General features: G+C 47.3%; 1 long non-coding RNA gene across 1 annotated transcript in view; it reads right to left on the bottom strand.

The window, feature by feature from the left end:
* The window catches only part of LOC129387505 (uncharacterized), a 78051-nt gene that overhangs the window by 16807 nt on the left and 38780 nt on the right, over nt 1-22464 (bottom strand). Inside the window, exons 3-4 of the long non-coding RNA XR_011892580.1 lie at nt 20344-20417; nt 2875-2973 (exon numbers count right to left, since the gene is read on the bottom strand). This is a non-coding gene — a long non-coding RNA (uncharacterized lncRNA). The remainder of the gene's footprint in view (nt 1-2874; nt 2974-20343; nt 20418-22464) is intronic.

Genomic DNA, 22464 nt, shown 5'->3' with positions numbered 1-22464 from the left:
TCCTCAACATCCTCATAAGGTTCTATGGCAGTTGGGCAAGGTATCATACAGTCACGAATCGAAGTGCACAGGCCTTGTCCTATCTAGGAGACGCTGGCAGAGTGGGAAAAGGCGAACACCTGCTGGCGGCGCTAGCTCGCCAGCTGTTGCGCAAGGGGAGAGGGCCGCGACGCGCCGCCCTATGAGCATCGCGGCGTCGGCAGCATGCGGCGTTGGCACCGCAGGCTCCGAGAGCACATACCGCTATGGTACATTACTCGCAGGGGACTCGAAGGGCTCTCAGTGCCGTTCAATTGTAAATTAATTCTATCAAATTCACAATTTGTAAGATGTGCGGTGTCTCTCAGGTTTTTTTGGACGTTACCAAAAAATTATTTGGTGTAAGCGCAAAAATATGCGTGCCGTGAAGAGATGTTAGGCTCCATGCCGCATAAGTGAATGATCGTAAAGCTTAAGCAATCCTCAGCGTGTTTTCTCAATGATCCGTGTGAAGCAACAGCGGAATTGAGGCGCTACACATTATTTTCACGACGAAACAACAATTTTTGTGCCAGATTTCTCGGGAGCAGTGGAAGCAAAACATGTATGCTATAAACGAGCACCACACATGCTACCGGGCAACCAGTAGATGCTCCTTGAGGAATGCGTCGATTGCCATTGGCTGTTTAGGCGGGTAGTGTAATAATGTTCGCGTCGTTAGACGATGCTATGTCGTTCACCAAACCTTTCCACTGAGATGTTGTCGAACCGCATAATCATACCGTAGCTAAATCGGAATGCATTGCAACTTTTTTTCTGCAGTAATTATCACGTCACTGGCCACATTTTAGGAGTACGCCTGCAGTATTTCCGACTTATTGTGGTTACCTGTGCTTTCGTGGCTAAATATTATTCAAGCAGTCACAATAGTGAGCACATTTATTTCATCATAAAACGAAACTAAACAAAGGAAAACTAAACTGCGTAAATGCCAAATAAAACATCACATGATGTTGAAATTTAGCTTTAGAATGAATAAGAAACGCGATCAGATAATGTTTATACACGGCTTAATGTACAAGAGGAATCTAAAGAACGCGAACAGTGTGTATATGGCCATAGAGCATTGACGCGGTTTCTATATATATATATTTATATATTCGTTTCTCGATCAGCAGCTTACCAAACCTTGAGGCTTAACTACACGAGGGTCTAGCCTTTCGAAACTAGCACGTAGAGAGTGCAGTATTGCTCTCAAAGAGTATGCTCTTTCCCGTTTCCTTTTTTCCCTCGGTACCTTATAATTGATCGAGTTTATTGTCTGCAACCAAGAACTGGAGCATGAGACGCATTGTAACACAGGGACTGTCAAAATCTGACTGCACGGGGCTGTTAATCGTGAACTCAAATATCAAAAAAGGAGCGCTATACTATCGAGTTATATATACACTTACAAAAGCGGGTTTGAGCTAGTTGCAGAGTTTCTGTAGGCTTTCGGTCATATATTTCAAATTCATGTAGACTTGTCATCCCTGTATCTTGAGTCTGTAGGTTTTCTGCGTGCACCGGTAGCCTTCCTGAATAACTGATACAGGGGGTTTTCTTAAGGCCTAGTGCGCGTAGATTTTGTATAAGTTTTGTATTAGTCTTACATAGTACATATTCTGCGGAATTTTCAGATCTGAACATGAAGAAATTTTACACGCTTTACACTGGCCTTGTAGGCTATATTCAGCATACATTTTAAGGTTTGAGTACGCAGATTTTATGCACAGTTTGTGTACTTTCCCTACTACGTGATATGCCAATTTAGGAAGATTATGCCATTAACACTGGTTCCTTGATATCCTGCAACAACATGTTTGTGCGGATTTTCACTTTAGAATAATTTAAGAGAGGCAGATCTGGTATACCCGAGCGGCCATGTCATATTGCTCAGAGCTTGACAGGTTACTCACTAGAACTTTTCGAACTACGTAGAATCAAGGCTCTGGTCGAAACGGGCCACGCATATAACGAAAGCTCTGGTCCCTGTTGTGTGTTGCTTGTATGCGGGTTGTTGGACAACTTTGAGAATTTCACGTTTGGCGCTTTTGAATTGATTATAAGTAATGCTTACTTAGACTTCTCAAGAGTGACATGCGCATACTTGCTTTCTTTGACAGGTTACACTCGCTATATCATCGTGCAGTCTTTTCTACACATTTCAATATATTGTGGAGGGCTAGGTAGTCAGCGCACAACTATTTTTTTACTCCCATGAAAGGGAATGAACTGAACTCCCATATATGGAATTCGCTAGACGAAAGTTGGTTTACTTCCATGACGTCTTATTTGGTATCAGTGTAGCTTGCTAATTTTCAACAAACTTTCGGCATCCTGTGGCGACAACAGTTATGAAGATTATCTGAAGAAATGTGTGTTACGATTAAGAGCAAGGCGGGGTTTAAAGTTCGCAGACTCTCTGTACACTTTCTGCATACAAGTTGACGCATTGTTTGTAGAATTTCTGTAGAAAAAGTAATAAGTTTTTCGTACGGATACGTGTGTCCAGCGGGACGCGCAATGAAGTGGCTAACGATATCGTCAGTCGTAGAACGCCCGAAAATTAAAAGAACGGGAACACTTTCACCCTAATGCGATGAGATTATAATAGAAGCAAAGTCTGTTTGAGGTCGCTGAGGTGTATCCACACAGTAATTAGCGATTGTGTGATGGTGTAATAGGGCCTCATCAGTACAATAAAGCACCATAGTTCTGAAGAGTGACTATTACAACATTCAGTATGATGCCTTTGGGCAGCGCCGCGTACAAAAATGATATAGTTGCATTGCATGTTGTGGATAGTAAAGATGAAAACCATGACGCTGACTATTTGTAAAGATCGATGAGTACCTGTGGATCCACTATCACTAGCCGCAGTCTTGACAGCTTGAAAGATCCAGCATGTTTCATTATTGTTGATGTAAATAAGCTCTTGCTTTTCATTCTGTCCTGTAGAACAAATGTAAAGTAAAGCAGCTGTATTAGCCATTCTACGAAACCCAAAAATACACGAGACGCACTTGAAACCTTGACCATATAGAACGCATATCCCGCTCTCCCCTTCCTGAAAGCATATACAAGGTGCGATGTATCCTTCTCCCACCACACCTGGAAAACACACGGCTAACTTGCGTAAATCTTTTACAAGTGTTAAAGCAAGTCACTTACTGTAAGGCCGCGATTAACCAACTCTTGAAATTTTGTGCATCAGTAGTTACATGACTTTTATTCTGACTTATTATAAATTCTGCACCCAAAAATGTTCTTCAAAGAGGGTGGACCAACCTTTTGCGCAGTTTCTGAAACCTGGGTACAAGCTTTGGAACGTCTCGAGCAGTAATTTACTGAAAAGGTTCTCATTATTCCGTATTGTAACATTACCAGCAGACATACGACATCGCAGCTTTCATACCTCCTAAATTTAAACTTAGTGCCGGCCTTGTCGCTTTACGTAGAACAAGGCACGAGAGACGAAATCACCATTTGGCCATTATCTGTGGAGCAATTAGTTAACACCAAAGATATTATTTTGGTAGAAAATCACTATTATTCTGCCCCTTATTAGCGCCAAACTTCAAGTTGTGGAGATATTTAGCTTTTTGGGGATACTACTAATTCTTGCATATAATAGCTGCACAAGTTTTCAGTCCATACACAATAACTTTCCGCGCAATGACCTAATTTATCCAGAAACAGTAAAAATCTGCTTGCACCTGACCCATAACCTGCTATCAATAGTGAAGCCGTTACCAGATATAATTATTTCAAAACAAGAATGAAAGCGTCCTAGGTAGTGATAGATGTACATAATGCTTTACAGTTATTGTGAATGTAATTTAAAAATGGTAAACAACTCACAGTTTAACAAGTGCGCACAACTTACTGAAAACAGGCTCCATATTTTTGCAAGATCAGACCTATGCGCAATAAACAAACCACTCAGAAACTGGATAATTTTTTGACGCAATTCGTGAAAGGCTGCGAAAAGAGGGAGAATGTGAGAATTTTGTAATTATCTTCTGGAAGGGGCATCCCACAGGCGACGGTAAAAAGAAGGATCTACGCTCTTCGACATTGCAGCGCACAAAGGACATGACGACGGGGTTTATAGACTCTCGACACGGTGCAGAGAAAGCTCTGATGACAAGGTCGTTAACGTGCGTTTTTTTTAAGGCAAGGTGCCCCACAGTGCGATACGGACGACCTATGGGAAAAGGCAAGAGCGATCGTGTAGACGTCCCCGCGACGCTAGGCTATCCGGGTAGCGGTCCACCAAGCACAAGTCGGGGGAGCAAAGGCCCCACGTAAACAGCTTGTAGCTAGACTGTAAGCATCTGCCATGGCCTGCTACACGGGTTGCACACGGATTACACACGGTTTTCGCACGAGAGTAGCTCCGACGCGCTAGCCCTGCCGGCCATTTTCCCACTGAGGCGGCAGTTCTCAGAGATCAAAGGTTGGCTAATAGCAGTCACCATACATGAATTTGGGGGTTAGATGTGGCAATAACATTGGATTCTACATGCTCCACTCCTCAAAACAGTTTTGATCCTACAAAACAGCCCGCGCGATGCCACTTGACAAGGCTGATATAGCCGCAAAAGCTTCAGTCAAACATTGAATGTCCAAGATGACTTCATCGTCGCCAAGAACCAGTGAGGGAAAAGTCGCCGCACCACATTGCAGAGACAAAGAGGCCGCTTCCATAGATGTGCGTGCAGGCCACTGCTTAATCGCCAACTTCCTGTGCAGCAGAAAAGAGGGACCGCCAGAAGCAATAGCCAGCAGCACCAGTGGTGCACGATGTGGGCAGTCACCAATGTTCTAAATTCACCGTTTGAGAGGGTGAGTAGTGAAAAACCTGTAAAACGTTGTTCTTATTTGGGCCCAGTAGCTCACCACCAATGTTTCTGCACTTCCATGTTTGCTTGCCGGGATGCTTGGCGACTTTCCGGAATGACAGTCAGCCGCATTAACAGCAGTAGCTACAGTGAACAGACTAGTCTAACGGCCACAGCTTCATTGGGCATAGCGGCCAATGTGTGGGCAACCGATGTAACAGGAGGCATGCCTGAAGCCGGTTGTCTGCAAGCCACTGCTGCTATGGGTCACCGCTAATAATTTGAAACGCAGTAGGAAGCACCGCATAGAAAACTGCTAGCCAATAACGCATATATCGTGCCCAGTGTGGAATACGTCAGAGCTGGAGCAATATAGACCTTGTAGGCTACAGACTTTCTATTTGGTGAAGCTAGTTTTTGGAATTGGTTGCTGAGACCCTTTAGGAACAGTACTACCTTAGCTATATTAAATCAAAAGGGCATGGTGCTACGTCAGTGTGTCTCGTTTTAGCGTAGCTGCGTGTCTACGCTGACAAATCCATCTATCCGTTAGTGGGAGAAAGCTGCGTATGTACTTGTCCACAGGCTGGATCGGAATGCCGGAGTGTCGCCTGCCGCCTCTCGGCTTCCATGCGGTTTGGTGTCCTTCTCATTTCCCAAGTCACTGCTTGTGGCAACAAATTATTCAGCCCAAAACATGAACATGACCACCGATTGCACTTGCTATACAGTCGACCAGATTGTATATCAGACTGGATATTTTGGTCTCCATAGGCCTTGACCCCCACCCCTTGCCCAACAAAAAAACAGACATGTCTTCGGCATGCTTGCGCCTGGGGATGTCATCGCTGGCATCATATTGCACGTGTGATAAGTTATATTTTCCAGCTCGCGCTTTTGCCAGGTGACGTGCCAGATCGAATGCCGCTCCTCTCCGTAAATTCATCCGCATAGTCGGACCGGCCGGCCACTGTTGCGCATGTCCGGCAGTCAGTCCACCGAACGCGACCCACTTAGTTTGGCAGCTCTATCCTGAAGATGTCGAGAGCTGCCGGATATCTTGTCGGGTAGTTAACCATGGAGCGCAAGGATATCCTATCTCTGTGAAACGTGGATGCCAACATCAGTGCTTCTGGGTAAAGTCAGCGAGCAACGGCTTGAGAGTTCGGTTAATTCGCACTGTCGGTGTATATCCACTGGCACGGAATGTGGAACATTCTAAAGTATTGGCATCGGCCGTGGTTGATAAGTGGCTGTGGTGTTGGGCTCGAGGGCGTGGGTTGAGCAGGAGGTCGCGGGATGAGGGCCAAATGCAAAAACACCCGTCTACTTAGATTTAGTTCAGCGTTAAAGAAGTGCTGGTGGTACAAATTTTTGTGGAGTCCTTCAGTACGGCAGGGCTCATAATGGGATCGTGGTTTTATAACGTAAAGCTGCATAATTTTTTTTAAAGTGTTCGCCGTGATGTAGGATGCCTTGCCCGTAAACAGCTGCGCACGAAAGCCGAAACGGGTAAACATATGGGTCATGCTGTCCCGCATTCTTTCTGCTGTTAGCTTCCGAAGGGGGAAAATTCAACCAATTTCTTAAATCCATCTCTCATAGCCTGGAGGATACTGCGACCTTTCCCCTCCTAGGTAAAGCTTCGCATGACATCCCACGCGGCAACATGCGACGATGGCTAGATCCCTGCCCGCATGAAGCTTCACAGCCTGAAAAAAAAGGTACGGCGCGCCAATAAAAGCGTCACCCTAGACGCCTGGCCAGTTAGCAGAGCACCCCAGGCTTTGGAATGTCTTTCTGCACGGACTTCCTCCAAACAACACCTAACGTGCACCCGAATACCGGGGTGGCTCCGCCGCGGTGCAAGCCAAGAAAACTTATGAAGCACCCCTGTCAAACGCTTCTATCAGACATTTTCTGCTAAGGCAGTGATAATGTTGCACACGTGAACTTTCATCGTTCATCAGTGATATGCCCCCATTCTTTGTATATTTAACATATCAGCCATGTTCAGTTTGGTCAGTGCACTTTAGAACGGACGCGCTTTCTTTTACCTATCTAAATGGGCAGAAAACGAGTACTTAGTAATTATTTACCCATTCACAACATATTGAACAATATTATTGCCGCATTATCGCATGTATGATTTCTTCTAATTCCTGCAAACATCAATTTCGTGCATTCAATACATAGCTTAATTTTACTCAATGTCCTTGCATCCTATGCAAATGTGACGTTGCCGGGACATTTAGTTTTGCCTCAACAAAAAACTATTTGCAATCTTAATTTAACTTGCACAGACCAACACACTTCAATTTACTCCAATCATTACCAATAAGGATAGGAGGACAATGGTGTGGCTACAGGCGGATGTACCCTTGCAACCCATGCCGCCCATAGCTTATCTAGAGCGCCTGCTTTTATAAAAGTGCGTCACAGTTTAAATGTGCTGTACGATGTGGATGAACAAAGGGACGCCACTAACGCGTTGGAAGAGGATACAAGACCGCAGCTTGTTATCTGTCCTGCGCATGGTGCTGCGGTGGGCCGCCCGCCAGTTGATTCCACGCGTTGAAATGAATCCACCCAGCGTTACCAATCTTCGGCTAAATCCGCTACATACAGATAGTTCTGGAGGAGTCGAGAGACCTTCCTTCTGAATATCCGGTGCCCAAGAAGAAAACCCATGTCCTTCATGCTAGCTTTCAGAGAGCCCACATACTCCGATGCGGATGCAAATGCTCTGTAACAGGTCCAGGAAGCTCAAACAAATAGTGTGCAACATCACCACATTTCTTTCAAGTCCCACATAATGGGGACACGGTGAATCTGATCTTGTATAGTCATCGCAGATTACGCGCATACGCCCTGCGGAGGCGATACATAAGAAACATCTATGGTGGGCTGAGCCCGTTTGCGACAGAGATTTGCTCAGGTGGCGGCTCCAAAAGTGCAAATGACTGACCATGGCGTGTTTCAGAATACGTTGAGATTTGTAGCCGCCTTTTTAATGCGTGGGCATTAAGAGTGCCAAAGTGGAAAAAAGTATCTGGGTGTGAAGTCTGTGAAGCCGGTCACGTGGTAGAAGTATATATATGCATGTAAATTAGGCGCGCCAGGAAGAGCACAATATGAGCTAGAGAGATAACCGAGATAACCGATATTCTAGTTTACACTAGGCGAAAGAAGTAATGCTGGGTTGGCCATATATTGTGTAGGGTAGATAAACGGTCAACCATATTAAAAGTATTATAAAGGAGATTTATTGGGGTTCGTAGCGACCGCCGATTCTAGGATGCACCGAGCAGTTCCCGAGCTCGAGTCTCTGCTGCGCGCTGGATACTGCCGATGCTGCTGACTCTGTGCGCACGTTCGTTCTCTTACTTACAATGGCCCCGCGGAAATAAAGGAGCCATCCTGGCGACTTGCTTTTTGGAAGGACGGTAGAATGGTGATACGGCTTGAGACGCTGAACGTGAACGACTTCGCGGTTACGAAGTCGCATTTCGGACGGCGGCATTAGCGGCTCAACCAGGTAATTAACGGGTGATGTTCTCTCCAGAACGTGGTATGGCCCGTCGTACTTCGGAACGAGTTTTGAAGCGAGTCCAGGCGTGCGGTGTGGCACTAACAACCAGACTAGAGCGCCCGGGAGAAAAGCGGGAGTCGAGTTCTGGGCATCGTGAACGGCTTTTTGACGTTTCTGGTCGTCCGAGGCAAATCGGCGGGCCAGCTGGCGACATTCCTCGGCGTGTCTGGCGGCTTCCGAGATCAGCAGGCATTCGATGGATCCGGCCGGTAGGGCAGAATGGTGTCGACTGTGTGCGAAGGATTACGGCCGTGAAGAAGGTAAAAGGGTGAGAATCCGGTAGTGGCGTGAGTCGCGGTGTTGTAGGCGTGGGTGACAAACGGCAGAACTAGGTCCCAATTAGAGTGATCAGGTGAAACATACATTGCGAGCATGTCACCAAGAGTTCCATTAAAGCGTTCCGTGGTACCGTTAGTCTGTGAGTGATAAGCAGTGCATTTACGATGAACAATAGCGCATTCAGGAAGCAGTTGTTCGATGACTTCAGATAAGAAGGCGCGGCCTCTGTCGCTTAAAGGTTCACGTGGGCGCTCACGTTCATTTGGTAGAGCAGCAGTCTCCGCATAACGGTTAAGTGGTCTACCGCAACGATTATCCAGCTGTTGCCGGTAGGAGTCAACTGAAGTGGCCCGTAGAGATCTATGCCCACGCGATCAAAGGGCCGGGATGGGCATTGTAAAGGCTGGAGTTCACCGGCGGAGATGTGCGGTGGCGCTTTGCGGCGTTGGCACTCATGGCAAGAGCGGACGAACTTTCGAACGAAATTGTACATTTCCCGCCAGTAAAAGCGGTGTCGAAGTCTCTCGTAGGTCTTGAAGACTCCCGCGTGGCCACACTGAGGGTCGACGTGGAACGAGCAGAGCTCTGACCGCAACATTCTCCGAATGGCGAGTAACCAGGTGCGTCTCTCTGGGACACAGTTGCGTCGATATAGTAGCTGGTCTCGAATCGCAATATGAGGAACTTGGCACCGAAGCGTACGTGACGCTTCGGCGCAGGAGCAGTCGTGACTGGCCTTCGGGGGGAGCGGCGATCGAGATAGCGCGTCAGCGTCGGAGTGCTTTCGCCCGGAACGGTAAGCCACGCGGATGTCATATTCTTTGAGCCGATGGATCTTTGAGCGTCGACAGCCAACATAGTGCGTGGTGGTCGGTCACTACGTCAAACGATCGGCCGTATATATATATAGATGAAACTTGCCAAGCGCCCGCACAATGGCCAAACACTCCTTTTCTGTAACGCTGTAATATGTCTCCGCCTTGGTTAACGTGCGACTCGCGTATGCGACGAGGTATTCTGTGTGACCAGGTTGACGCTGTGCCAACACAGCGCCAAGGCCTAAACCGCTTGCATCGGTATGGATTTCGGTTGGCGCTTGAGGGTCAAAATAGCGAAGAATGTGTGGCGTCGTGAGAAGACGGCGCAAGCTTGAGAAGGCGTCGTCACATGCTGGAGAACATGATGAGAGATCTCTAGCGCCACGAAGGAGCTGCGTGAGAGGCGATATAATTGAAGAAAAGTTTCGAACGAATCACCGGAAGAGCTGAGGCCGATAAAAGTGCGTAGCTCTTTCATAGTGGTAGGTTTTGGGAAAGCAGTAACAGCACGCAGCTTCTCGGGATCCGGGCGAATGCCCTCCTTTCACACGACATAGCCTAAAATTGTGAGCTGACGAACTGCAAATCGACACTTCTTCAGGTTAAGTTGCAACCCGGCGTTGGTCAAGCAACTGAGTACGTGCTGGAGGCGGAGCAGGTGCGTTGCGATATCAGGGGCGAACACCACAATGTCGTCAAGATAGCAAAGACAGATTTTTCATTTGAGGCCACACAACATTATCCATCATTCTTTCGAACGTAGCTGGTGCGTTGCAAAGTCCGAAAGGCATGACGGTGAATTCGTACAAGGCGTCTGGTGTAACAAAGGCACTTTTCGGGCGATCGGCCTCTGCCATAGGAACTTGCCAGTAGCCTAACCGCAAATCCAGCGAAGAAAGGAGCTCGGCGCCCTGCAAACAGTCCAGAGCATCATCGATGCGTGGTAATGGGTAGACGTCCTTCAGCGTAATCTTGTTCAACCGTCGAAAATCAATACAGAAGCGGATGGAACCGTGTTTTTTTTTTTGGGACGAGGGCCACGGGAGAGGCCCAAGGGCTTTGGGAAGGTTGAATGCCGCCTCGACGGAGCATGTCATCGACCTGGTCTGCAACGACGCGACGTTCCGTAGCGGACACGCGATATGGTCTTTGTCGCAGTGGTGAGTGAGATCCAGTGTCGATGTAATGCTCGACCGTCGATGCACGGCCAAGAGATGTTTGCGCAACGTCGAAAGAACGGCGGAAGTGCTGAAGGATTGCGAGAAGATGAGATCGCTTCGAATGCGTCAGATCTTCGGCTAAAATGGGCTGAACACACCAGTCCATGTTGAGTCGGGTACGGAGAGGGCACTCAGTTCAGGGACGGCAGTAGAAGGTACTTCGTCGAGGACGGAGACAATTTGTGTTGAATCGACCGACTCGACGCAACCAAGGCATTCGCGGCGGAGCAGTGATAGCGGCGATGAAAGATGATTGTAAATGGGCACCGTGCTCGCACCGGCGGCAAGGTAAAGGGTTGCACAGGGCAAAGGAAGCGCTTTTCGGGTAAAAAAGTGATGAGAGGGCATGAAAGAGCCGTACAAGCAGCGGTAGGGCAAATAGGTTGAGCACTCGCCGTTCGCAGCGACAATCCAGACAGAGACGTCGTCACTTTACGAAGCGAATGGCAAAACCCGGCATCCATAACTGTAATAGCGGCACCGGTATCGACGAGGGCGACTGTAGCGACATCTTCGATGAACACATCAAAGACATTGGCAGGTAAAAGAACGGGACTTCAGCATGGCGACACTTGCGCAGTTCTCGCCTCAGGAACTGCGTCGTCTAGTTTCCCTCTTCGTTAGAGACGGGCCATCGACGCATAGGGGAAAGCGATCGGCGACGTAGGGAGGGTGATCGGAGGCGTTCGAACAGAGGACGGCGATCAGTCTGGGAGCGAGCAGGTGATGGGTCGAAGGGTCCGTAAGGCGCATTTGAATCAGGCGGCACATAAGGCGCTCGGCGATCGTCATCGAACGCCTGCAATCGGCGGCGGCAGAACCTTGCCACATGACCGGGATACCTACATGCGAAGCATATAGGGCGATTGCCCGGCGTACGCCACGGGTTAGCGACGGCAGTGGTGGTCCAGGGGACGGGAGGGCGAGGGCCGTGCACAGGCTGCTGGAAGCGACGCACGGGCACAGTGCGAAGGGCCATTGCAGCAACCGTATCGTAAGTGACTGGTGTAGTCACGACATCCTGCTCGTGAACAGCCGGCAGCGCTTCCGCGACCTCTTCATGGATCACGTTACGGAGGTGAGACGGCAAAGTGCTGGCAGACTCCTGAGTGACGGACACCAGAAATAGCGGTCGTGCGACTTCTTCGCGCACGAAATGCTTGATTTGGGTGATCAGGGAGGCTTGTGCTGGGCCGGTGGTCAGGCTACAGAGTGACACCGCATTTGGTGTGGGATATCGCCTTGTCAGAGCTCGCTGCTTGCGTAATTCATCATAGCTCTGGCACAAGCTGATGACGCCGCCAACAGTGCGCGGGTCCTTGGCCAGAAGCATCTGGAACGCGTCATCATCGATTCCCTTCATGACGTGCTTGATCTTTTCCGCTTCCGTCATGGCAGCGTCACGCGCCTGCACAAATCTAGAACGTCTTCTATATAGCTGGTGAATGTCTCACCCGTGTCCTGTGCGCGTGTACGCAAACGCTGCTAGGCTCGGAGTTTCCTGACGGCGGATGGGTCAAATACTTCTGTAATCGACGTCTTGAACGCCGACCACGTTCGGATATCCCTCTCATGATTACTGAACCAGAGACTGGCCACGCCCGCGAGGTAGAATGATACGTAAGCCAGTTTGTCCGAGTCATTCCATTTGTTGTGAACGCTCACCCGTTCGTAGGACGGCAGCCACTCTTCAACGTCGTTGTCGTCGGTTCCGCTGAAGAGAGGAGGCTCCCGCTGGCGAACGGTGCCAGCGCAAGGGTCGGGTGGGGATGGAAGAGTCTGGTGGTCGGCGTCCGGCATGGCCGAGGGTAGCGTGCGAGAACGGAGTTCCAGGATGATAGAATGGAAAGTTACCCCGCACGGCTCCACCACTTATAAAGGAGATTCATTGGGGTTCGTAGCGACCGCCGGTTCTACGATGCGCCGAGCAGATCCCGAGCTCGAGCTTCTGCTGCGCGCTTGATGCCGCCGATGCTGCTGACTCTGTGCGCACGTTCGTTCTCTTCTTTACAGTATCATGTGTGTGCTAAGGGGAAAGAAGCGCAGTCGAGTGCGTCAGATAAATAGGTGGGATGATGAAATTAGGAAATTTGCAATATACATATATCTCTCGGGACCAGTATCAGTTGGACTTCGCTCATCGAAGGAAGGGCCAATGCGGTCAACACTGCTAAAGCCATACTTCCAGGACACCAAAGAGCTGCGAAATAGTGCTGTGCATTTCTCTCAGTTTTACAGCTGATCCGCCATTTTTTTTTTTTTTTTGTCAGGGTTTTAAGCCGTTTCTAGCAACTTTATCGCCAGTCTCAGTTCCCGCTATGCCGACACGCTAAGAACGCCATCGAAACTTCAGTCCGTCGACTCTTCGGTGGTATATGCAAAAGTATGGTCATTTATTCACCCTTAAGTAAACTAGAGCATTCTTGGGCTCAGCGATTGCGCTCTGCTATTCTTACAGCAGGGCTTTGTGCTGGAGCAGGGCACAGAATGTGCGTTACGCCTTCTTAAAGAAGCCCGCAACTTCGGATTTACGACATGCGTTACACATCCGCCTATCCATCTACCCTAAAATCAGACCAAAATTCAGTTTCTGAGGGCATCAGGAAAACATATCCATAAAGGTATTCGGTTGCTGCAAGCAACTCTGGTGAATACAGTTACAGATGGTGTACTAAAGTGTCAATAATCGTACAACATGCTTCCTGTGCCATGTGCCCCCTTGCATGTTGTACAAAAAGCAGTTTACACGAGAAAGAATTTTTGCAGAAGCAGTGCTGAAGAAGTAACTTCGCTACATTTGCACAGCACTGTTCAGACTTTATAACATTGCAGAAATAAAATATGCCTGTCAAGCTGTTCTTGCGGATACTGACAATAAGATAAACGTATATATCCGTGCTGTCTGACCCTTGTGCCAAGAACAACCACTTCAAAGGTGAAAACCTCGACAACAGAAGACAAGGATTGAGGCGGCTTGTTATCTTCGTTCGGGGACTTGAGATTGAATGGAGCCAGTCATGGCTGTAAGCTTTATATTGTTACGAAACAGCCACCACAGTGTGGCTGGACTGAAGAGGAGGAAGACGACGTGGACCCGCTTGATATAGCGTCGCCATTGTGGCCTTCCGTTGGCTTCCTCTGAATAAATGTATATAGCATTGGGCTACAGCTACACATAACATTAATTTGGTGGAGCTGGACGTTCCCCGTACCCATCATGGAGCTTCGCAGCGGTCGCAACGGCGACAGTGCAACTTCGGCTCCTGCTGGCGGCACTTCATCTACACAACCGTCTCCGCCTGCAGCCCCGACCTACGCCGCCGTTTCCCCCCCTCGGGATCCTGGTGTTTTCAACGGAGTCGGCAGCCCTGATGTTGACGACTGGCTCCGCTTATACGAACGTGTCAGCACCAGTCACAGGTGGGATCCGACTATTATGCTTGTGAACGTTCTTTTCTACCTCGACGGAGCACCGCTTGCATGGTTCCAGACTCACGAAGAGGAGATCTCGAGCTGGTATCTCTTCAAAGAGGAGCTCCGCGACCTTTTTGGCAATCCGTTCGCTCGCCAAGTCAATGCCAAAAAAGCTTTTCGCAGTTTCGTAGGGCTGTGCTCTTATTTCCGACGCTTTGTGAAGGATTGTGCGACCATCGCACGTCCCCTTACCGACCTGTTGAAGAAAGACGCCCCATTTTCTGGGGACGCATCTTTTTCGCAGCTCACTACTCTCCTCACCACGCCTCCAATTTTGGCCCACTTCGACCCGTCTGCCTCAACGGAAGTTCGAACTGATGCCAGTGGTCACGGCATAGGTGCAGTGTTAGCACAACGCCAGCGTGGACATGATCGTGTTATAGTCTATGCCAGCCGACTTCTATCACCCGCCGAGCGCAATCATTCAATCACAGAGCGCGAGTGCCTCGCTCTTGTGTGGGCTGTTGCGAAGTTTCGTCCATACTTGTACGGACGCCCCTTCTGTGTCATCACTGATCACCACGCGCTCTGCTGGCTATCCTCGCTTAAGGACCCCACGGGACGAATCGCTCGCTGGGCATTACGCCTGCAAGAATATACCTTCCTGGTATACCTGGTTCCTATATACCTGGTATATAAGACGGGACGCTTGCACCAGGATGCCGATTGTTTGTCCCGCTACCCCATCGATGAACCGGCTGATGCGTACGCCATCACTTGCATTTTCTCTGTGTCCCAGTTGCTTGAAATCAGCAACAAGCAACGCCGCGATCCCTCATTACGAGCCCTCATCGACCATCTGGAGTCAACGCCTGGCGACGCCTCTCTCCGGATGTTTCTCCTTAAGGAGGGGACATTATAATTATACCGCCGCAATGTCAATCCACACGGCCTTGACCTTCTGCTCGTAATTCCATCGTACCTGCGTTCGACTGTCTTCCAACAACTCCACGACGCTCCCTTGGCTGGACACTTGGGCGTCTCGCGCACATACGACCGTGTACGACGTCGATTCTTTTGGCCGGGTCTCGCCCGCTCCGTGCGGCGCTACGTTGCCGCTTGTGAGCCCTGTCAGCGCCGGAAGAAGCCCTCCACACCTCCAGCTGGATGTCTCCAGCCCATCGACATCCCACCGGAACCCTTTTTCCGTGTTGGTCTAGACCTGCTTGGACCGTTTCCTCTCTCAGGCTCCGGAAATAAATGGGTCGCTCTCGCTACTGATTATGCTACGCGGTACGCAATCATCATAGCCCTTCCGACAAGTTGTGCTACTGACGTTGCTGACTTTCTGCTCTATGACATCATTTTAGTGCACGGTGCTCCGCGCCAATTGCGCACTGACCGTGGCCGCAGCTTTCTGTCGGCAGTCGTCTAGGACATCCTCCGCTTCTGCTCGACAAAGCATAAGTTCCGCACGTCCTACCACCCACAGACCAACGGTCTCACGGAGCGCCTCAACCGGACCATCACCGACATGCTTTGGAAGTACGTTGCGACCGACCACCACGACTGGGATCTTCACTTACCATATGTGACGTTCGCGTATAATTCATCGCGTCACTACACCCCCGGCTATTCACCATACTACCTCCTATATGGCCGAGAACCCGCGTTGCCCTTAGACACTTTGTTGCCCTCGGCCACAGGTTCAACCACTGAACACGCCCGCGACGCGATCGCACACACCGACCACGCGCGCCAGCTCGCCCGCACCCGTCTTGAGGCCTCACAGGAGCATCAGAGACGCCTCTATGATTGCCACCATCGCGACGTGCACTTTACGCCGGGTTCTCTGGTGCTTCTCTGGTCACCCTTTCGACGTGTGGGCCTTTCTAAAGAGCTGCTGTCGCGCTACACTGGCCCATACCGTGTGGTGCGACAAGTGACCGATGTCACCTATGAAGTCGTCCCCGCCGACCCCTCAGCGTCATCGTCGGCTGCAAGTGACATCGTTCACGTGGCGAGACTAAAGCCATACCATACACCTTTCAACGCGGATTTGTAGATTAAGCACCGGGACGGTGCTTCTACTGCGGGGGGTGATGTTACGAAACAGCCACCACAGTGTGGCTGCACTGAAGAGGAGGAAGACGACGTGGACCCGCTTGATATAGCGTCGCCATTGTGGCCTTCCGTTGGCTTCCTCTGAATAAATGTATATATCACTGGGCTACAGCTACACGTAACAATATATAGGGAACTACGGGGGCGCAGTCATCGAAGCACGCCAGTATCTGGTACAAAACGGATGCAAGGCGACATAGAGGGTGTCCCAGGTAGCTTTAGCCAGAGTGTAAAAATATGCCAATGCCTGGTCGCTGGACAGAACCAAGGTGATGTTGTTTGGCGTCGCTTGGAGATACTCAAGTTAGTTTTTTTCATTGCACCTAATTAGTTAATTAATCCTAATTAATTAATGAACTTCTCAACGACTTTGAGTACATGAAAAGAGTCAATGAGAAGCTTGTAGAGCGACATGAAAAACTCCCGATACAGCTTTGTGTAGCTCAATATGCGCTGCATAACATTTTTTACGCGCGTGAAAGAAGCCCACTAATGCAGGCAAAATTGCCGCGCTACTGGCCGCTCAAGGCACTTTGCGTGCATTTTCGGGCAGCTGTATCGGGAGCCTTTCGTGTAAATCTACAATTCTCTTCTTGACACTTTTCATTTAATTATAACGTTTGACAAGTTCATTAATTAATGAATACTAATAACCAATTAGGCCGAGAGAAAAAGTTTATATAGTATCCCCAAGCGACGGCAAACGACATTACTTTGGTTCTGTCCAGCTACATGGCATTCGCATGCTTTTAAGCTCTCGCTAAAGTTAGCAGGGGCACCATGTATATGGGGGCGAATACATTTCTGCAAAACCCGCTTAAAGGCAATGGGAAAGGATAGCGTGCCGTTCAGTACTGAACTGCAATTATATCCAGCCAGAAACGCATATTGCATCCACGTTCCAGAAGCTCTGAAAGTAAAAGATGATGGGAGCACTACCTGTTGAGCCCTAGCAAGTGACGATTGGAGTCAGGGTAGAAAGAACAAAGGGGAGCAAAGGAGATGGCGCTGCATCAACCACGTGTAATTGTACCAGGGAAAGAATGGAAAAACCATTGTTGTATAAAAAAGGGCTCCAATCCATGCTGTAAAGCTGGTTTGCCTGCGAAGGTGTGGTATCACCTGATTAGGCAGACCAATGTGACGTAGCCTTGAACTATGTCCGGCCCAGCCTGAGCACGACGCCGTTGTGCATATTAACGTTGTTGCTCCCATCGCCACTCATCCTGTTCGCGCTGCTCTTCCGGAGTTTCCTAACTATGTATGGTTTTTAAAAAGCACGATCAGAAAAGAAATTTAAATAATTCCTAGGCGGGCTATTTTTTATGTACAAAAGTGTAGTTACATCATTCCCTGCGTTGCATGCTACATTTGCCGTTTTCGGGCATATAAAGCTAATGCAACCGTAATGTTTAGCGGGAGCACTTGCCGCGAAGGCAACGTACAAAGGCGAGCTTTCTGGCTTTTTTTCTGTACCCCGCGCGGCCAGGGCCACCGATTCCGCGGATGCGCGAAGGCAAGCGCAATGTGATGCTGCTGCAAGGAACCCAGCGGGGCCCGCGACCCGCTGCGGCTGGTGCAAGATTTTTCGGGCCGAGACGAAGAAATCCCGGGTACGTATAACATGGAGCTTCGCTGTAAAATGCATTGTGGCAACACATTAGATGCTCACGCCGTTGAGTAGTTCTTTCCAACTACGCACGATAACACACGAAGTGCGTTCGCCTGCATACTTATTTTATTTGGTCATCTTAGGTCATTTTATTTTTATTCTATTTCCATCGTTTTCGTTCAGGGTATAGCTCCTATGACGGCTGTCAAGCGTAGTTCACGTGATAGTCACCGGGGGAAGGTGACCGATCTGAACTGGTGATACATTTTGGGCCTCGCACCTGCACTAGGAGTGCAAGAAACCTTTCAGTGGAGGAGCAAGCAGTCGCACTTTCGCTGCGCTACTGCTCTGCTCCTATCTGCCCTTTGCCTCCGCTGCTGTTCTCCGAAAGGATTGTGCCATTGAAAAAAAAAAAAAAAAAAGACAGTCGGCAACCTAACCTGTGCGGGCGGCCGCTCTTCATTCACAAGAACTGAGCTGCTTTGATAAACCTATATGGGCTGTTATTTATCGAATATTTCATCCTCCCTCTACAGTCTGCTGGCCTCGTTGTAAGACCACGTGGTAGAAAAACCATCCCGAAGAGGCATTGATGCTAGTTTTGTTCGCCAGAGTAGGACAAGGCTTCCTTACACTAGGAAGCCATTTTTTGGGAGAAGCCCTTACGAGGAAGCTTCGGCACGGAGGATCCTATGTAAATGATTAGGAAAGGAGGAATAGTTTTGCTGAGCCACCAGTGCTCCAAATTTAATGAGGTTTGTTGCATTTAAGAGAATAAATTAAAATGTAGTGATTGTTGGCAGCGCGTGTGGTGTGTTTCTTTTTTACGTCTTTCGTATTTTTAGCGCTCTGAGTTTTTATTAATTCGAAGCTGAGTTTTTTTTACTCATGCCGTCAAGGTGGTTCTTTATAAGTGTTGAATTTCGCAATATTTACGAAAACGAAGCCAAAAAGGTAACAATCCTGTAACTCAGGAAAGAAAAACGATATCGCAATTTGGTAAATTACATATAATAGTAAATATAAATGGGCAAACTCGATCTATTATACATGTTTCTCATATGCACTACTTATACGGGAGTAGGACTTCTGCATAAACTTTGTAAACATTGTGAAAAATTCATCCAAGGTACAAAATAAAAAAAAAACATTTTTTTTTCACTCTAGATGTTCTGACGGATGCAACTGAGAAGCAGCCATATCTATCATTGATGTAGTGTTACCGATTTGCACTCTTCGTGCTTCTATTGTCTTCAATCTTAACAATTTCTGAGAATTTATTGTAAAAAACTATGGCCATAAATCACCCACACACACACACACACACACACACGTCTACTTTTTTTCCTCCTAAGTGTCCCAAATTTCATTAAAAATTGGCCAAGAAGTTACCAAAGAAAAGCATTTCGGCGTTCTACATGTGTTTCAATAGGTGGCGTCCGATTTGTGGCCGCGAAAAAAATCTCCCTTAAGTTTGTCGCACTAGCTTGGTGCTACTTCCAGGTGGATGGCAACCTGCTTTTATTGTACAGACATATATATATATATATATATATATATATATATATATGTGTGTGTGTGTGTGTGTGTGTGTGTGTGTGTGTGTGTGTGTGTGTGTGTGTGTGTGTGTGTGTGTGTGTGGGCTCAGATATATCAGTAGGCTGTATCAACTTAGCGGATTAACACCAGTCTTAACTCTGTAGTATTCCTGCAGTTTTCTTTCAGTAAGGGTTATAACTACTAGCTCATCTTTGTAACACAGATAAAGATGCACTTTATTTATATCTTACCTAGAATACTGCAAAGAATTCAGCATGGATATTCTAAGAGTGCCCTATGTATATATCCGAAATCAATGAGTGTAACAGGAAATTGAGAATTTCAGGTGATTGCAGGTGAAATTAATGATAATTTAGATAAAATGCAGTTGTGATGCCCATAACAATGGAGAAAATATATAGAATACGGTTTGGTGTCGCATTTTTAACTTTCGAACATATGTCCATGCTCGGCTAAATCAGTTGGCCTATTGTGAAACATAAAATTCAACACACACTGTTCCCTGTTCTTTTCACCAGAATCGTAGCAGCCACTTGTACGTGCGCACTGCTACTGCCATATCTACTTCACGACAGAATAGATAACATTTTCAGAACAACGTTAGAGGATATCATAAAACGACGACTTGTGACTACGTCTTGTATTTTTTCTACAGCAACCTATTAGTATGACATTGAAACATCGTACAAGCACTGTGTTAATCACATTACGCACACCTTTATTCATATATTGGCAACTCGCTACATAGGCTCACTGTGACATTAAAGTTTGGCGTCAATATGCTTTGAAACAAGAAGGGAACAAGTCAAATACAGAATGAAATATCAATAGTCATGATGGAATGTCGTTTCCTGCTTACCCTCTTTCGTGTTGTACGTGACAAAGTTTTTTTCGCCGTCTTGTGTTACGTTCGCAATGGTGTCATTGCAGAAGCTGTAGGAACGAGATTAATTATTATTATACATGAGAAAGTAACATTACGGAAGAATATTTGCGCAATCGGTAGCACTTCTCAGCTCGTACCAAGAACAGTTATTTAAGTGATAATTCAGCAGAGTTACAGCAATTTGTCTGTTTTTAAGGACATTTATTGCGATAGCAGCGGATTCTAACCGCGGACACCGACATCGTTAACAACGTCAGGCAGCCCACCTTCGCACGACAACCTCCTCCGACGCCATTTTCTCTCTCATTTCGCTCGCCCAATCAGCACATGGAGCACTTAATTCCTGAAGCAGCAGGACACACATTGTTTCCTAAGAAGTCACAACGTTCGTTGAGTAGCTGTGCCTTTACGGCTTTAATACCGCAGGAGACGCAGCCATTTACTGTCATTTTCAACACCTCCAACGCTGCTTACTTTCTACTGGTTACTAGTGCAGTATTGTGCTGTTACAGCACGTTGCAATACAGCACCTTGGCTTGATTTTGAATCCTAGTTGGCATCCTTGTAACTGGGCTAACTTTTTGGAAGTTAGTTGATGGTTTGATGACGACATCTCTCTGCTGAATCACGCCATTCACGTGGTATTTTGACATCACTGAAGTATGAGTTGAAACAATGTTTCTCGGAATGAAGCCTCGAGAACATCATTTATTTGACGGTGTATTAGCGGCTGGACGTGACAATCCCCTAGCCCAACCTAGAAAAAGCTGTGTTCATGCTGCTATGCATCGCCAGATGTCACTGTGTGAAGGACTTTCGCCAACTATGGCACTTTTGAAGAGAAGACAGGTCAACCACGTGCGCAGAAATGCTCAAAACGCAAATCATGATGCACATCAACAATGAATTGATTGTAAGCTAAGGAAGCGACATTTATTTACGCTTGATGTTTTCGAAGTTAGCGCTCATTTTAGTTCGGCCTGTGGCAATGTATCATTCCTCGTAGTGCATCTAAATGCAACCACCATTATAGTTTGCGTGCTTTCCCATTAGGGAAAATAAAAATTCGTTATTATTGCTGTAATGAAGTCTCCAGCCTGCTTTTTTGAACTAATCTGCTTCTTATGTCCACTTGTCCTTCATTCGAAGTCATCTGACATGCGGAAAATAGTCGCCTGCAGAATCACATATAATGGTTACATTTCACCTGTGCAGCCCGTTCAGAACTAGGCTGCAGCATTACTGCATACCGTTCATCCTGTTCTCAACCTAGTCACCTTCTTATGAGTGCTGCATTTTATCTATAAGCAAATAGTGTCAATGCTGCGTTACTAATTGATTTTACAGGATCATTAATTGTGAACTCCCTATGAAGTTTTTACTGAGACCTTATTGCCCACAAGTAATAACACTCGTTTTGCGTCCAAGAGAAATTTGATTTAGCAAGGCATATGTTACAATTATTCGTTAAAACTGCCATATAGTCCTATATCTTGTAAACATCTACCAACAAATAGAAGGTCCCCAAGATTGCTATTTTTACTTTAAAAAGCTCTTAAAACATTTCTCGTAACACATATAGTCGAACTCTATTTGTTTGCGCGATATTGTTTTTTATCAATGTAATTTGCACACATCCATTTCTATCTTACAGCTTTTGCAACCATTTTGTATTTTCCTTTAGATCGTGCTACTGTTTTACTCATGTAAATTTAAAGGTAACCTTGATAATTGCTCCTGTTACTGCCTTCGGACTATCGGACCCAAGTCTGTCATAGATTGCTGGTTTCTTAAGAATACGGGTAATTTCAGTTAACTGGTGCCAAGATTTAACAGACGAGCGTGTTTTACAATTATACAACCGACTTAGTTTTACTCACCGTCCTGTTGAGCAACTCAGCGTATAGTTTTTTTTTTTTTACTTTGAGCTTGGAAGATTTTTCAGAATATCCGTAAAAACCCACTTTTCATCTATTAACTTAAACAGCAAATCTTTAAAGAAGGAGTTCAGCGCCTAATGAATAACATTCAAATTATTCTTTTCTTTTATGGCCGGTTCTGCATGTTAGTTTAAGAAAGCGCTTACTGGCCGGC

The sequence above is a fragment of the Dermacentor andersoni genome, chromosome 2 (assembly GCF_023375885.2).
Source record: "Dermacentor andersoni chromosome 2, qqDerAnde1_hic_scaffold, whole genome shotgun sequence".
Lineage (NCBI taxonomy): Eukaryota > Metazoa > Arthropoda > Arachnida > Ixodida > Ixodidae > Dermacentor > Dermacentor andersoni.
This window is presented reverse-complemented; position numbering and strand designations above follow the sequence as displayed.